We start from the raw sequence: 16,978 nt of genomic DNA on the forward strand, positions 1-16,978 counted from the left end.
TCCATAGTTCATGGTGACTTTAAGTTTAATTTTCTGTTAATGATATTATTTTGGTCTTTTAAGATAAAACTTTCTTGTGATGTGCTGAGCAGCAGCGGCAATCCCATTACTGCGCGAGGAAGGACACCTTCTCCAATTGCATTCTTTTAATATTGTCTGTATCGTTATGCTATTCCTAAATGTCATTTTAACACTTCGGGTTTGTATTTCACGTGCATTTAAACCAACAGCGACTCTGCTCCTTGAAAAAAAAAAAATATAAAAAAAAAATTATCAAAAAGCCATTGCAGTCACCTGCCCAGTCAAATCTCCCTTTTAAGTAACTGGGTCCCAATTCTAATCAGCTACCGGTTTAATGCCTTCCACTTGGGCAGAGTGACTCCTGATTACAAGTGGTGTGGGTTAGTTTGGGCCAGGGATGTGCCCTACAGGTTTCAGGCTCAATCTCTCCATTTTCAAGCCCATTAAATTTGCATCCATGCCATATAACAGTGCATTAAGCCCGTCCCCACAGCAGGCAATTTTCTAATGCTCACAACAATTTAGCCCGGCGCTGACATCCGCAGCGCGTTGCCAACCCCAGCCAATCAACGCCGAGAAGTCTCTGCAGTTCTTATACTACGGCAGCTCTTCTAACGACTTGAAGCAATTATTCCAGAGCTCTTTTTCACTAAATTTACATAAAATGCATATTTATTTGTTAACTGCTATAGGTGTTATTTTATTTCAGATTGTATCCCCAGAGAGGACTAGGGACACACCACGCTCTCAGGCTGGTGTTTCATTTGTGCCCTGCAAACCCAACAAGGCAGGGTAAGAGTTATATCAAAATGTATGGTGTGATTTACAGGTACGGAATTGTCAGGAGGGATAGGAAACTGCAGGGAATAATCAGATATTGATACTCGCTGCCACCAAGGCAGGGACCGTCTTGCTCCTCCTCTACCCTCCATTGCACCAGCTCCCCCAGTGAAGCACTTCACAGAAGTAAACCAGGAGAAAAACACCTACTTTTTTTTCCCCTAAGGTTAGTTTTCTGATAGTTGAGGTTCCTTAACCGGTTTAGCAGGAGCTGAATAAATGCCAGAGTGGGGACAGAACAGAAGGGGGAGCAGACAGCTCTGTTAAGCAGCAGGTAGCTGTTAGACTGACCTAGGTATGACGTGAAACCAGTCTCCCTGGCTCTCCTCAGCAAATTCAAATTCCAGTGAAGAACACATGGTTTCTCAATGAGGTATTTTAAACGCCCATCCATAAAAAACAAAAAAAAGGCGCTGGGTAGACAGGAGAATGAAAAATTATCAGCAGGTGTAAAACTAGACCTCGATTGCAAAGAAACCGTGGAGCTCTGAAAATCTGCTGGAACCAAAGCTGGAATTCTGGGTTCTTTACAAAGTTGAGTAAAGAAAGAGAATCAGCTGAATAATTCATGTAAATTTGGTTTCTTGGTCTTAATTTGATGTGAATACAGCATCGGGTGGCGCAGAGAGTACAGTGTTTGGGACTGGGATCCCAGAGAACAACTTCTGGTCGCAGGAACTCATGTGTTTATCATCCCTAAAGTAATCCAGAAGTTTAACTGTTCCCAACACTTCCTGATGCTCAGTAGTAATTGCTAACACAGAAATTCAGTAATTTACATTCCTACATATGGAGCTCTATAGAAACGGGATAAGTCAAAACACACCTTGCACAAGGTATGTTATGAATCTTTAAAAGTTTTTACTTGAATAGAATACACAATGCAAATGCAAACACTCGCCTGTAGCTTTCACTGGTTTCCCAGAAAAATACTGTTTTAGCTGCCAAAAATGATTCTAGAACTAGTTTCTATATACACATCCAAACATCACTGCATACCATAAAAATTTATAAATCTTAGAATGAGCCACATAAAAGTTGAAATCCTTTCTAATATGGAACATCTTCAAATTCCTTTCCCTATCAATTTTAGAACATAGACGTTTTCTCTCATTTCTTACGGTTCTGTAAGCTAATCGAGAAGATGGGTGGATAACTGACTAAATGCCAGTTTCTACTAAGATCAAAAACATTTAAAAACTCATTACTTAGCTTGTCCAAAATCATTCACTGTTTAGCTACAAATATTGTTAATAGCTACAAATACATAGCTTAGTGATGGTTTTTTTATCAGAGTTAGGTTGATGGTTGGACTAGATGATCTTAAAGGTCCCTTCCAACCTAGACTATGAAATTCTGTGATTTCTGATTCTGTGAAATACTGTTAAATTTGTCTCTGGTTTTGAGACTTTTAGACTCTACTTCCTTCATAGTCTCCAGAATTAAAACTTTGTGTCCATCTCCCTCCACCATTCAACAATAATTCCAATTATCATAAATTCACATGAATCCAGGAATGTTCTTTAATGGAAAGTATGTTGCAAAATTTGTGACAAAATTAGCAGGTAGGGTGTAATACTGTGTTTCTGCATATTATATGGTTATATGCTTGAATAAATTAAAATGCGATGTACTAAACTTTACAGAACACTGCCATCCACAACAGCCGATTATTCCCTGCAGTTCCCTGTCCCCCCTGACAATTCAGTACCTGTAAATCACACCGCATATTTTGATGTAACGCTCACCCAGTCAAGGCCTAAGCAGTTCATCTCAAGGCCTTAATGGACCACACGTAATGCAAAGGCTTTAGACACAGTGACGTAAATCACCTGCAATTAATTACTGTCATTTATGGCTTATATTATGGGTGCACATAGGAAACCCACTGTAACAGATGTTAGACAAACAGAGGAAAAAAAGGTCTTGCCAGAAGTTTGCAATCTAAATAAGTTGTAGACAGATCTGTGAGCATAAGGCAATAAGCTACATAAAGAGCTTGTGAGAAATCCATAGACTGAAATACATTCTCCTAAAACAATGACAGATATTTTGAACAATAATGAGCATTTGCATTAAAAGAAAAAATTAAAACTGTTTCCAAATTGTTCTTAAGCACAAAAATTGAAGTATTCACTTTATATAACTCACCCAGATGTAGCAGACAACACTGAGTAAAAGCCTGTCATGAATTAAAAAACACTCTGAACATAAAAACCACCAGAAACTAGGACTTTTTTCTGTACCCTCTCAAGTACAGAATGTCCTGTGCACTAGTAGAGGACATCCTATACTATAAAACTGTTGAAATGCTATAATTAGAGGTCTGTCAGAGTTTCCATTAAATCCCTGATTTTCAGGGTTTAATTAATAATAACAGTGAAAATTAATGTGAGCAGAATTAAAGCCACTGTCATAGCTCTACTGCATATTAATTCCTGATTTTAAGTCTCTACAACACGTGGGCCTGATCCAGCTTCCTCTCTTCGGGCAAAACTCTTATCACAGGGGAACCTCTGCAAATGCAGAATTCCTCACCGGAGACAGCGGGTATTTGTCTGAACACAGACAATGCGATCAGGCTCTGAATCACCTATAGCACTTATACGGTGAGTTAAAGGAACATTTCCGAGAGTCCAGAATTACTGAATTGCATAAAGTTATGGAAGACATGCAAGCACAGTTCAAATTCATACACCCTAAACTGAATGACCGTTCAGAACTCCTCAGTCAATTCCTTCCCATCAGTTGACTCAATCTAAGTTTATGCATTTATTTTTGAAATATTAGTATTATTAACTACTTCCAATTTTTCCTAAGTAAGAACTAAGGGATTGGTCCCATAATGGAAGATGGAAAATATATGTAAGTATTGGGAAATGGGCTTTCTCTGGAAGCAGGAGAGCAAATCACACGTTCTGTTACTGAAACAAAGGCTACTGGCATTTTGGATTTGAGTGCAAATAATTTCCAACACCGAACTTTCCATAAGATTATTCCCGGAAAATAAGCACTGGTATTTCACCATGCAACACAAGGAAATTTAATCTTTGGCATAAAAGGATCAAATAAAACTACCTCAGTGTGGAAGTTTAGAGAGGGACCTGGCAGAATACTAAAGGATATTCATTGCTCTTCGAAGTAAATAGTATTACAGCTGAAATATGTGGAAGCATGAAATTTTCTCAACACTGCTGTGAGAAACAGACCTGGAAATACCAGACGTATGCAAAATATTACAGGGAAGGGTGGAGACAGGACAGTCAGAAGTTGTTAAAAGTGTTGAGAATATTTTGTTTCACATAAAAGCACCTAGTATAAAAAACATGGGGTTTTTGTCCAGATTCCAAACTAATAGGTGGCATTATTTTCTCTTACATTAAAAACCTATGTTGTAAAGTAAACCTGTATCACACACTTCTAGGGCTAATAGAGAAAAAAGGGTTCAAAACTAATTACGGTTAGGACTGCAGAATAGGTCAAGGAAGTTCACAAGTAAAAAAACTTCATGTTCTAAAGAAAAGTGGGTATTTATACAGCTAATGAAACCTATGCTTCTCAGAAGAAGCACTTTTAAAAAAACAAAGACCACTTAATTGAAAATTCCCATTATATCATAAATAATAAGATGAAATAGAATCTGCGAGAATATAATCTGTGTTCAGTACAGCAGGATATGTTAGCAGCACAGCCCAAAAAGCGTGATAGAAGATAAGAATCAAAAAAAGATGCTGTTTCCATTGTGGCCTTCTATCCATACTGTCTCCATATCGAAACGTGGGGATCCATTGTGTTGTCACTGTGCAAATTCACTAAAAGATGCAGCCTTTGGTCTAGAGAGCTTAAAAATAAAGGGATAATATGGACAAAATATAGGAAAAGAAAGTATGATCGTAGCTTTATCAAACTAGAATCAAGGCTATAGTTCCACAGCAAACTGAACTAAATGTAACCGCCAGGCCCTGCCCTGTCCTCCCCTCTCTCCACACTTCCTGGGCCACTGTGGAGCTGGCTTAGTTCAATATTCCAGCATAAAACACCTCTCAAAACTGAGTGTGGTTTTTGTCAGACCAAGGTACTCACATAAATCAGTAAAGGAACTGACAATTGCCAGGGACAGCAGGGGACACAAATGTGTGGCCACGTGGGAGGCGATGGAGAGGAAGGACTCATGCTTTGGGACGACAGTCAAACATACAAAGTCAGTCATTTACCCGAATTCACATAGAAGTTCTATGGCATGCATCATATAATATTTCTATTAGCAGCATAAGTAGCTACAAACAGATCCTGAATAAGTCTAGCATGGACATTTCAAGAGACTTTTTAATCCCCAGAGCACCAAAAGTTTGCGTCAGCCATCCTGCGAGGTTAATAAGAGCAAAACTCCTAAGGAGATTTTAGATGGAGCTTTGCATTATATGAGATGGTTGACAGAGATGATAAAGGGTTACGACTGGAAAACTCAGAAGTGTCCTTTCAATTCTATGCATTTTGAAATGGCTCAACTAATTCATAACTAAGAGAAGCTGAAAAAAGCTCCTTCAAGTACACTGTATTGGAAGAAGTTAAATCAACTGAATGGTAATGAAAAACCAGGAAAAAGATAGGAATTCAATCCTACAACCCTTAGGAGCCAAGAATAGTATTCTCTATAATTTACTAACGTCACTATAAACCAGGACACAAAGAAAAGTTGGGCCCTTGAGACAGACAAATTAACAATAAAAACAGAGTAACCTACGCTATTAGTCAGGAGTGTACCTTGCCCTGCTTCCATAGTCTGTCAGAGTTTAAAGAATGAAGAAATCAACCCAAAACTTTGCCTGGGGACACAGTCTGCTGTAGTCCACGTCATGAGAAAACAAGGAATTTCTCACCCAAAATGGTTTGTGTGTATCTACTGCTGAGCTACAAGCTCATGTGTTAAATTTTAGCTAAGCATCGCACCATCCAGTTTCTCCTCTCTGGAATGCTGAACTCACACGACAAACATCTGGTGATCAAAGCAAAATCACAAACTGGATAATTTCTATTTGGACATTAGGTTTTTTGGCTCCACTTATTCCTGCAGCTGGAGCGTTTCCTCCCAGCAGCTCCGCGCTGGTTTGTGAGCAGCGCTGGCAAAATGCCACGCGTTTATGAGAAACTTTGAAGGGGCTTCATGTTAAAGACTCCTACTTTCAAATAACTGCAGCTTGAATCAATAACGCTGCTTCTAAACCTAAACAGGCATAATGGAAATTTTACAAAGCAAAGCCATTTGTATGTAACATCAAAAACAGCGCAAGGTCCACTCTCCATACAAGAGCAAATCACGTTTAGAGTAAGGCCAGAGAGAAAAGCAAGATTACTTTGTGATGATTTGCTGCAAAGTTCACTACAATATTTGCTACATAATGAATTTCAGTCATAGTGTCGTGTACTTCAGGCTTCATCAACAGAGTGCTGCACTGCAGAAAAACATGATTTTAGCACATTGGAACAAAGATGAAAAAAGGAAAGAGCACACGTTATTATTTGATTTTCTGCAAGTAATAATTCAGAGAATTATTACTTTGCTATAAAGTAAATTTCTGTTTCTAATGCATATTAAATATGGAATCAGAACTCCTTCACTGGATCTCAAGTTCTTAACTTTTATAGGTTTATATTCATTGCAGCAGATTGTTTTTATTTCACTTCCACACCAGCAGACAAAATACAGGGTGCATCTTCAGGGAGAATAACTACCAGGGTGAGAGAAGACCTTTTTTAACGCAGTTTGAGAAAACACCTTGCTGTCTAACCACAAAGCCCAAAAAAGGGGAGGGAGGAAAAGATGAAGAGTGCTGTTGGATGAACGAACATGGATTCAAGTATATGAAATATTGGCTAATTCTGTGGCAAGATTTTGCTTTCATCGGAAATAATAAGTGGGAAGAGATTGCTCAACACATTTCCATTGCAAAGAGAAGAAAGCAGTTTCTGGTGTGTTGCACTTGTAGCAATCTGAATTTTTTTTGGCTTGCTATTATTTATGGTATCTTATCTAGATTAGCAATAAATAAAAGACAAACGGTATCTACTGTTGCTTCTGAAGTCATACTCCAAGGTGCTCTCCAGACCAGACACACTATTCATGCAAGCATGGCTTCGGCACCAGTGTGCACACGCTCACAGCAACACGCAGCCTTCTCCTGGCTTTTGTACCTGCATAAGAGCACGGCCCCAATTATAAGTAATTAAAGGTCAGGTGAGGTTACAGAAGCTGTAGGACACAATGAAGGATAACTAGGTTTTGGGGCTCAAATTCCCACGGGATATAACAGTTACAACACAGCTCTTGGTGTCCTCTCCTCTCACATTTAGAACCTGGCTGCTCCTGCAGCCGCTCTTCTCAAGCCCATGACTGTGCTTTCGGATTAGCACGAGGACACGGAGGCAGAGAACAGCTGCTTTTACCACCGGTCTTGAAAAGAACTTGCTGGGAATTCCTCAAGAAAATTCAGAATTTCACTGAAACTTTCTGAAGGAAAAGTAACTCAAGTCAAAGACTGTATTTCTGACGTGCTGCGGTGCATGAGTGTCCTGGATGTTGACCCAAATTAGGACCTTTACGACACTGACACCATCCACAAAGAGCCATCTGTCCCGAGAAAGCCCTGGGTACAGCGCTGGTTGGATGCACATCGTGCCAAGAAACATAACTCTTAGGGAAGAGGTAAATAGGAGCTTTTCATGAGCAACAACTGGAAAGGTGCCTGAGGACTCTGAAAGTGCTCTCGCAACATCCATTTGACAATGAAATTACTCCAGTGAGTACAGTGCAATTATCCTTACTTTACACAGAGGTCAGAGAAAAAAGGAAGCTGCTTAAACTGTAAAAATCCACCTTGGATATCTTATCATGCAAATTAAATTTTAAAGAAAAGAGACACAAACCCCACCATGGAAATAGTCCAAAGAACTTTCCCTGCATGTGGCTGTAAGTCATTTAAGTCACTCAGTGAGACGGGATAATGGCCATTATTTTTCACTTGGCCAGTTCATATTGTGAAACTGGGAGAAAGACAGTCTGTCAAGTTTTTGTCTGCAGGGTCTAATTTCCCAGCACACTGCTCCTGCCCTCCCTCCATTGTGTCAGGAGTGCGGTAGGTGTTGGAAGGGCAACCAGAGACTCAACCGGTGGGTGGAGAGGCTGGAGAAAGGGATTGAATTAGAGGCAGCCCACGGAGTCTGTCTGAAAGGCTGAGCTGTTCCTCTTCATGGGTGATGAGTATCGATATCCCCATGCCACATTGCACGGAAGGGATTAGAGACAGGACTTCTGATATTTCAGCTGACATGTCAGGAGAGATCATTTCATGCAACCGTCTCTGTTGCAACCTAAATTCAAATATTCTACCTTTTAAAGGGATTGTATTTATTTTCAACTCTAGGCTCAGAACCTCATTCTGCAATGACTGATACTGCAACGAAATGCACATCAAAGAGCCTAATGTATAGGTAATGTTTTGTATCTGTAGGTGTACCTTACTCCCCAGTGACATAAATGACTACATGAAATGGGAATAAGTGTTAAAATAGCTCTAAAATCTATGTGTAACTGTGTACCACAGTTCGTAGAAGTTTGGAAGTTCCTTTGTAAATAAAAAAAAAATAATCAAACATCAGCATTTTGTTTCATTTTAACTAAGGCCAAGAAAATAAAGAAACAAAGTAACAGAAAAATATCTCAATTTAACTGTAAGTGCAAGGTATCAAGGTCACTGACTATAAATATAAATAATGCTGCTGCACATAAATCTTAAACAGCTTACTGCTAATATAACTTTACAGTATTTACAAGATTAATCTTTTTAAAGAAAATTACAGGATCATAATATCAAACAAGATTATGCTATGTCCTATATAGTATTTAGCTGCACTCACAGCAGTAGCACGACAGCAAATATGCACTTTAGAGGTATTGAGCAACTCTTGTGTGAAGGTGGTGACGCCGCGTAGCAAATCCTAAGCACAGCAACAGGTCCCATGACCACCTGATCTCCCCATACAAAATATATTATTAAACTCGAGAGCTTCATTGTATGTCTAATGGGAAATGGATCTTTTTTTCAAGCCTCCATAGAAATATGCATTGAGTATTCCAACTGCAATATACAGATGTAAGATTTTCTAACTGTTGGCTGTTGAAGCAGTAGAAATTCCAGAAATACTACAACACAGAAAGAATCGTTGGATCCTGCCCTCCTGACAGAACGAAGGTCCTTTTGCTGGGTTATGTGCATTTTTAGCACTCCTGCAATGGCATTTTCCATGCCGAATTCACGCAGCCCATAGTCTGCACCAGATAAAATCTAGCATAAGTCTGCTGGTTCAGATGAGCTACGTGCTTTGTACTAGCTAAGGGTCTGGGTCACTGTTTTTCAGGTTTATCCAACATGAGAAACGCATCTCCCAGTGAAGGCAAGCAATACTACCGTAAGAATCCAGCTGGTAGTTTAGTCCAATAGACACCCTTCTTCTGGAGCACTCAATAGTGATAAAAATATTAAGTAGAAAGTTCTGCTTGCTGAAAGTTCTAGGTAGTAAAGAAAACCAAGCTCCCTTTCCCTTCCAAAAGGCTAAAAACATCTGATTTATGCCAGTATTTTAACGTGGCCATGTAATGATCTTGCACAAGGGAACAAATACATGGAAGAGAAGCCCAGTTTGGGCCTGCAATTACACACCTGCGTATACATTAGCACGGTTGTGTCAGAAGCATAAGCTCCATCTCATTATATTGCACCATGTGTAACTTCTACTTTCACTAACCCGTAAATAGATACCGCTTGCAGTGAAGGGACCAGGCACAGGTTTCTGTGACATACAACAAAAGACCTTGGTTCTCTGGAGGATGTCTCCTGTCACTTTCTCCTCTGCGGCTCCCCAAGCAAAAGCTGTTGCCTTGACAACTCTGGGGCATTCTCTGGCTCCACGGACGCCAGTAGGAAGAAGGCCAATTTCCTTCCACAAAAAAGAGAACCGCTAAGAAATAAACAATCAACAACTGTTCTGATTCCCTTAGTACTGCCAAAACCAGGAACAAAATGAAGAATCTTATTGCAGACACAGGATTTTATAAGCCAGAAGCAGAAGGATGCAGGCACCAAGGAGTCAGAGACACAAGTGGGGAACAGAAGAAACTGCAATGACTCAGGACTTCAGGAAAACACTGGGAATGGCTGTGGCTCAGGTTCTTCACTTTGATCAGCTTCCTATGACTGTAAGGCCTTCCATGGCGTTGCCCTTGGCTCACCATTACACTATTTATAAAGAAAGAGGTAAAAAAAAATAATGAAGTAATATAAAGAAAAAAAAATTAAAAGGATCCATTTGCAGTTTCCACTACCTTTGCATATAATCTTTGATAACATCAAGTAGGACTAACTTTCTGTATCTGGAATTTTGTGCCCCGTTTGTCCTTGAGTGCAACTCTTCTTCAACTAAAGGTATTTCTGAAGTAAAAAAGGCCACGGAAAGGTTGATGGTCAGGAAAGCGATGACAGTAGCTGCACTTCACTAGAAAGAACAGTAGAGAGAGACACTGCTTACACGTAACACACAAAACGGTGAGCACACTGCCCTGAAGCTCTGCTCTTTCCTGTATCCTATAGCTGAGCTGGGGCCTATGCAGCTGTGGAATATTCAGCTGCATGGTCATTCTGTACCAAAAAACTCTCCACGTTCATGAGGAAAACCACATTCATTGAAAGCTTGCATGTAGAAATACAGATATGCAGTTGTAATCTTTAAATTCTGCATTACCCTAACCACTGTCATGGCTTTTGGCATTTCCCTCTTATCAAACCTTCCCCTCTAAGGGTTAGTCCAAGCACAAGCTATCTGTACTGCCAGTAGATAAATACTGATAGCAGGTTATGCGTGTCCTTACCAAAAAGAAATTATTTTGGAAAGTGTCCATTAGTAATTAGAGGTGGATTCTCAGAGTCAATAGAAGCCTAAAGTACAGGAGAAGATACTCACAATCTCATGATGCCAATAAAATCTCAAATAAAATGCAACATACTCTGTATTCCAAAGGACTACAGTGTATCAATAGACGCGTCTGCCAAAGCACCTAACACCCCTGAAGCTCCAGCATGCATTTTATTTGTTTATTGTATTTTATTCAAGGAAAGGATAGATAAGGGCTACAGTAGCAACGCTTCTGCTGGCTGCTAAATTAAACATGCAGCCACGTAGGGTCAGGCTTCACCAACACGCTAGTCAAACTAACAGCAGTTCTATTTTAAGTTAAATGGAAGGGGATTAGGGTAAGAAAACTCCCTCTATTGACCACTGACATTGTTTATTACATAAAAGGTAATTGCTTAGAGAAGATTCCATTTCCTTTTGCCCCAGAAAATGTCTTGGTTTGCTATTAACCCTTCTCCCATTACAGTGTAGCCACCAAGGTACCACTGCTCGCAGAAGCATAGAGCGCCTTCTGCATGATTGAGGGCAAGAACTTTGTAATGCACTACCTTTATCTGCCATATTTGGGTCTACAGCAGTAAATTTTGTACGCTTCTGCTGACTACTCCCTGGAAATATGGTAAAGATGTGGCCTTTTTATACACAGATAAGGTACACAGAAACGATATCCAGAGAAAAATACGGTAATAGAAAAGAACAGGCTCGAACAACAATGAGCAGCTCACAGTGAAATCCAAAAGCGTTAGAAGATTTCAGGCTGTGTTGGTGGAGTACAAATCCAGCTTGGATCGAATTATTCACCCATTTACTGTGGTCCCTGGCTTGCCCTGGCAATTAGTTCAACTGTGGAATGCTGCTTACAGGTACATTCACAATCCCTTCCTATTCTCTACAGCACAAATGGACTTTAGGAAGGAAAAACTGGATACAGACTACCCTATTTATACAAAATAACTATTAATTTCATATAGGTATTAAAGTTGCATCTGAAAACAAAGTGCAATTAGAAAATTCTTATCTCCTCCTTTGTATTCCAGGCCACGTGAGGCCAAGGTGCTTTAGCTCTTTGAGCCTCTGTTTTGTCACCTTTCAAACGAGCATCATGCCACTGCCCTTATGGGACTCTCTGCTTATTTTCTGGGTCTGAGGGTCTGGAATTTTCCTGTTATATGTAACAAATGTGAAGCTGGGAAATTCTATGCATGCTCGTAAAACAATGCTCTCTCATTAGGCCATCCTGACATGGAAAAACCTGATCTGCCAAGCGAAGAGTTCTGTGAGCAAAACTCACCGAGGCAAAACAACATCCAAGGATAGGGAAACCCCAAATCTGATCATTAACGCGTTCCTGAGGAACCCACCTGAGCAGACTGAAGGTAGAAATTAATGTCACTGGATAGGCCTGATCTGCAGAAAGAGATGTTCTGTTTAAGGAACAAAGAGAAGGAAAAAGCTATTTTTAGAATTACAATTTGAAATGCTTAAGTTAGAAAAATCATGAAACGCAAAAGTATATTTTGCCCTCTTTTTTCCTACCAGTTCTGATTCATCATTGCATGACACAATTTTTACAACAACTTATGGTGAAATATTGCAGTGAGTTTAATCCTGTAGGGACATAAGCTACTTTGTACATGCATAAATAAAACTGCTTCAAGCTAAACAGTAGGTCTCAGTCTCTTCCCCAAAACTGTTTAAAGTAATTTTGGTTATAATTAGCAACCCCTCAGAATGTAATTATTCTATGACTGGAAATTTTGCAGTAAAGACTCCCTTCCTGTCAGATGGGTTTTAAACAGAAAAGTCATTTTGGCTAATAATTTCTATGATTTTATCTCCCTCTCCCCCACAACTGTAAAAGCTTGAGTTAACACATCATGTCTTAAGGGAAAGGAACATGTTTTCTTTTAAGGTTTTAGACACGTACTATAACCTTGACCTCCAGGAACAACTTCTGGAGGCAAAAGTGCAGTTTGGTTTCTCAGAGTAAGTCCTTGGCTTCACTCCCGAATTCCTCAGAAGACCGCTAATTGTAGCATCAAACAAGAGGGTGATTTTTAACAAGTTTTGTGCTCCAGTCTGTAGGATTTGCTCATCTAAAGCACGGTGCTGCTTTTTCTTTTGCATTTACCTGCTTCCACCCCATGTAAGCAGGGCCTTAGTTACCTTTCAGCTGACGAGTGTCAATGAAAATAACAATACATTTTTATTTTTAGAACACTCAAACCTAAAGGCAAGTTAGCTCTGCACACACATGCATGCGCACACAAATGTAAGTAATATCTGAACATTTCCAAAGGGCAACAAGTCCTTTTGGAATAGTAATGAATAGAGAAATCATCTTGTGCCCTGCATGAGATAGGTGCATTTCAAGATTTTCCTGTATAGCTTCCATGAAAATTGGCCCCTAAGCAAGGGTGTGAGTCATTGATGAATACAGCTCTAAGGCTTCACGCTGTGCAGCAAGAGCTGTAAAAGGCATTAGAGGAACACAGGGGAGGAGGAGGAGAGAGAGAGGGGGTTAGGAGGTTATTAAATAAAACGTAGTAATGGTTTTACATGAACATTTTCTGAGCAGTGTTTTGAAAACGTACGTCCCAACCCACTGGGCACCATCCCGGCTGCTGGCTGCAGTGCCCTCTGTTGGCTGGTGCTCAAAGGGGCCACGCACACCCTTCGCCACGGACATAAAACAAGCTTTTGTCTATACTCCAAGGCATGTGTTGTCACAGCTACCCCCGCGGTCTCCAAATGAAAACACAGGTTGTACAAGTAAAATAAATTACCCTGTGTTGGTACGGCTTATTGTAATTTTTCAAGTGAATATTCCAGAAAAAAGATGGGGTTTTTTTTTCCCCCTCTGCACCCATGTCCACCAACACAAAAGGCCATGCCCACAGCAACGTACCAGCAAAAGACACGGCCTTCACCAGCACGACTATGCAAAAAGTATAGAACGGGCCAAAGAGAAGCTACTGGTGGCAAATTTAAACTTCCTCAAACTTCAGAGGTATTTGATTTTGGCTTATATTTGTCTTTTTTTTTTTTCCTTAAAATCAATATATTAAAACTAGTGTCAACTTGTATCATTCATTGATTAGCAACAGACTATATGTAACTAATAACACAGAGACCCGGATTACGAGCAACTTTCATTTTTATGCAACTGCGTTTCTTCTACCTGAGCCAGGAAATCCAGGTTTCAGTAGATACCAGATTTTGAATAACCTGGTCTGGTGTCCCTGCCCATGGAGGGGGGTTGGAACTAGATGGTCTTTAAGGTCACTTCCAACTCTAACCATTATACGCTTCTATGATTCTCATTATCATTCCAGCTTCTCCAACCTTCAAACTTCCCGCGTGTGCTGATCTCACACTCACTTGCGCAGCCCCCTCAATCTCTCCTCCCGGTTTTGCTTCTCCCATCGTGCTGGCAGTCTTAGCGCACCCATCTGAAAGAAAAAGATATAACGTCCCATTACAGAACACCCTGCGACTTACAGAGGAAGAGGTTCACATTTGAAATTTATTCTAAATAGTGATTAAATAACACTAACTGGCTACATTAGTTTAGCTATAAATAATCCAATAACCCTTTAAATTAGTCTTTTTTTCAGTAGTTGGCTTAGACGTACAGTCAGGAAAAATGTTTTCCTCTATTTTAGAGAGCAAAAGTATCTCTTGCTAGAAAGCAAATCATAATTAAAATCTGTATTTTCACAGAGATAACCATTTAAGGAGCTTGGGCATAAACAAACAAAAAACTAATTTTTACATTTTTGCTTTTTAGCAGGCACAGAAGAGCTATAAGTCTTTTAAAGGCCAGAAACAGCGGTTTTACATTTATGTAACTTGAACAAATGAGCACAGTGGTCTACATAATTGAAAATTCAATCCAAAAGGAATGTTAACAGAGGAAATAGTTTGTCATGCTACAATTACTTTTGTTTCTCTAACAGCTTTAAAAATACCACACAATTTAGAAAAAAAAAATTTTCTCTGTGCTTATATGTGTATTTAAGAATAGGAGTTGTATTTTCCCTTTTAACTGAGCATCAATAACTGTTGTTAAAAAAAGAAAACAACAAAACCACCCCCCTGAAATACACAGACATGCAGCACCATCTGCTGGATTAGCAGGTCTGTCAAACACACGCTTACAGAACACATTGCCACAAGCAGAAGAAGGGAAAAGCCACAAAAACAAAAGCAGATCTTGGAGATTTGTTTAGTCAGGACCAGGCAAGAGAAACCAATGGGTGTGGAATTTCCATGAAAATGGTGAAATAATACCCTGTACTCATAAAACACTTTATACTTTCCAGACACTATGTAGAAATACTGCAGTCACAGAAACACATGAACAGAAGACTTAGAATTACAAAAATTCAAAAGTTCGGTAGATTGTTTAAATAATGGCAACAAGGTTGATTTAATTTGGTTTCCTGCATGTACACATTATGGTACATGATTATAAATTACCATTTTTTCACTGGATGCCTGACCTGCTTAGTGACTGGGACTGACTGTTCACCTACCAACAAACAACTACCCAATAATTTGCTTCTCATCCTGCACCATGTGGTCTCCTGTGTTATTTAACTCACAAGCTCTGTTTGGAAAACACAGTATTTCCAGGTGCTCATCACTGCAACGCCACAGTGCGTTGCAGATGTTAATTTTAAACCCCTGCAAGGAGAGTTGTGTTTCTTTTCACGTACAGTGAGCAACGGGAGGTTCTCATTTCGGGTAGGGAAGGAGGGGGGCCCCTAATGCATACACGGTGATGCACCAGTGTAGTCTACGCTGTATTCCTAGGAGCTTGCGACGTCTTTGGAATTCAACCCTTTCATTCAGTCAGGTCACCCAGCTGCACTCTGCAATACCTGGCTCTTGGCACGCCACACTCCAGCAGGTCAAACTCCTTGGTACTCCACAGGCAGCCCTTTCACCTGACACCTTCCAAACGCTGTGTTATCACACCAACCTGTCACCTCCGCCCAGATCCCTTTGTGCTCATGCCCATTTCTGGTACAGCACCGAGAGCTGCTGGTCCTCACAATTCATTCTGAAAAGCCTGCTGTCCACACACCTCAGTCTTCTAGAAGGCTGCTCCACATATACCAGAATCAAGCATACGTATCTCTTAAGAAGCCTGATCTTTCTGCCTATAGAAATCTCCCTTCTTCTCAATAACCACATATCTCAGCTATCTATTATCCTCCTGCAGATGACCATCTTTGTCTTGTCCACGCTGGCGAAGTAGGTCAAATCATTCCACGTTCCTCTGGCAGACACTAACTGTGCTCTGCACATCACTCTCAGCATCAGACGGACATCACCACTGAGCTGCAGATGTAAAAGCACATGGCAAAGGGATCGAAACAGAGGATTGTGGCCATCACAACTTCATAAATTCCAGAGGGCAAACAGAAAAGCATCAGAAAGCTACTTGCTGCTAATTACTATCTCAAGCCACTACATTTTCCTGAGTTTTACCAGGACTGCCAAGCTTGCTGCTTCAAAAACATTTATTCAGCACACCTTAGAGCCATCTACAGCCCACTGAGCCGTGAGACAAAGGCAAAGAAGATATTCCTCATGACCTCTGCATTCGTCTCACAGGTAGCTTGAGGCACTCAGCCCCGCACCATTCCTCTGTTTTTAAGGAACGAGGTTGCCTCCTCACGTTATTCTTCTTTCTTTCAATATTTTTAAGAATACCTCAAGACTTTTCTCAGAGGAACGATCAGCGAAGCGACCAACAATCAAAGACCAGCAGTACAGCAAGTTGCCATTTTGGTGCCTCTGCCTCAGGCCTGACTTTCACTGTTCTCCAGTGATCTTTTCTTCTCTGAACATATTATTCCGTAACACATGCAGAAACCTAGCAAAACCAACCTCTCCTGCTGCTGCGGTCAGTGTTGCTGCTACGCCATAAGCCCATGTTTTGTAACAAACCTCTCTGCAAACTCCTCACTCCTCCAAACCGCCTCCCAACCACCCCCTTACTGCTTTGCTCAGGCTCTTTTTAATCATACTTTAATTATTTTCTTTAACATCTTTTCACCTGCCATCCCTCTGAAGGCAATATTCATCTAACCTTTTCAAGGTGCCTTTTCCTGATAGTACGAAGCGATATCCTCCTTCA

Source organism: Numenius arquata, chromosome 9 (assembly GCF_964106895.1).
Source record: "Numenius arquata chromosome 9, bNumArq3.hap1.1, whole genome shotgun sequence".
Taxonomy (NCBI): domain Eukaryota; kingdom Metazoa; phylum Chordata; class Aves; order Charadriiformes; family Scolopacidae; genus Numenius; species Numenius arquata.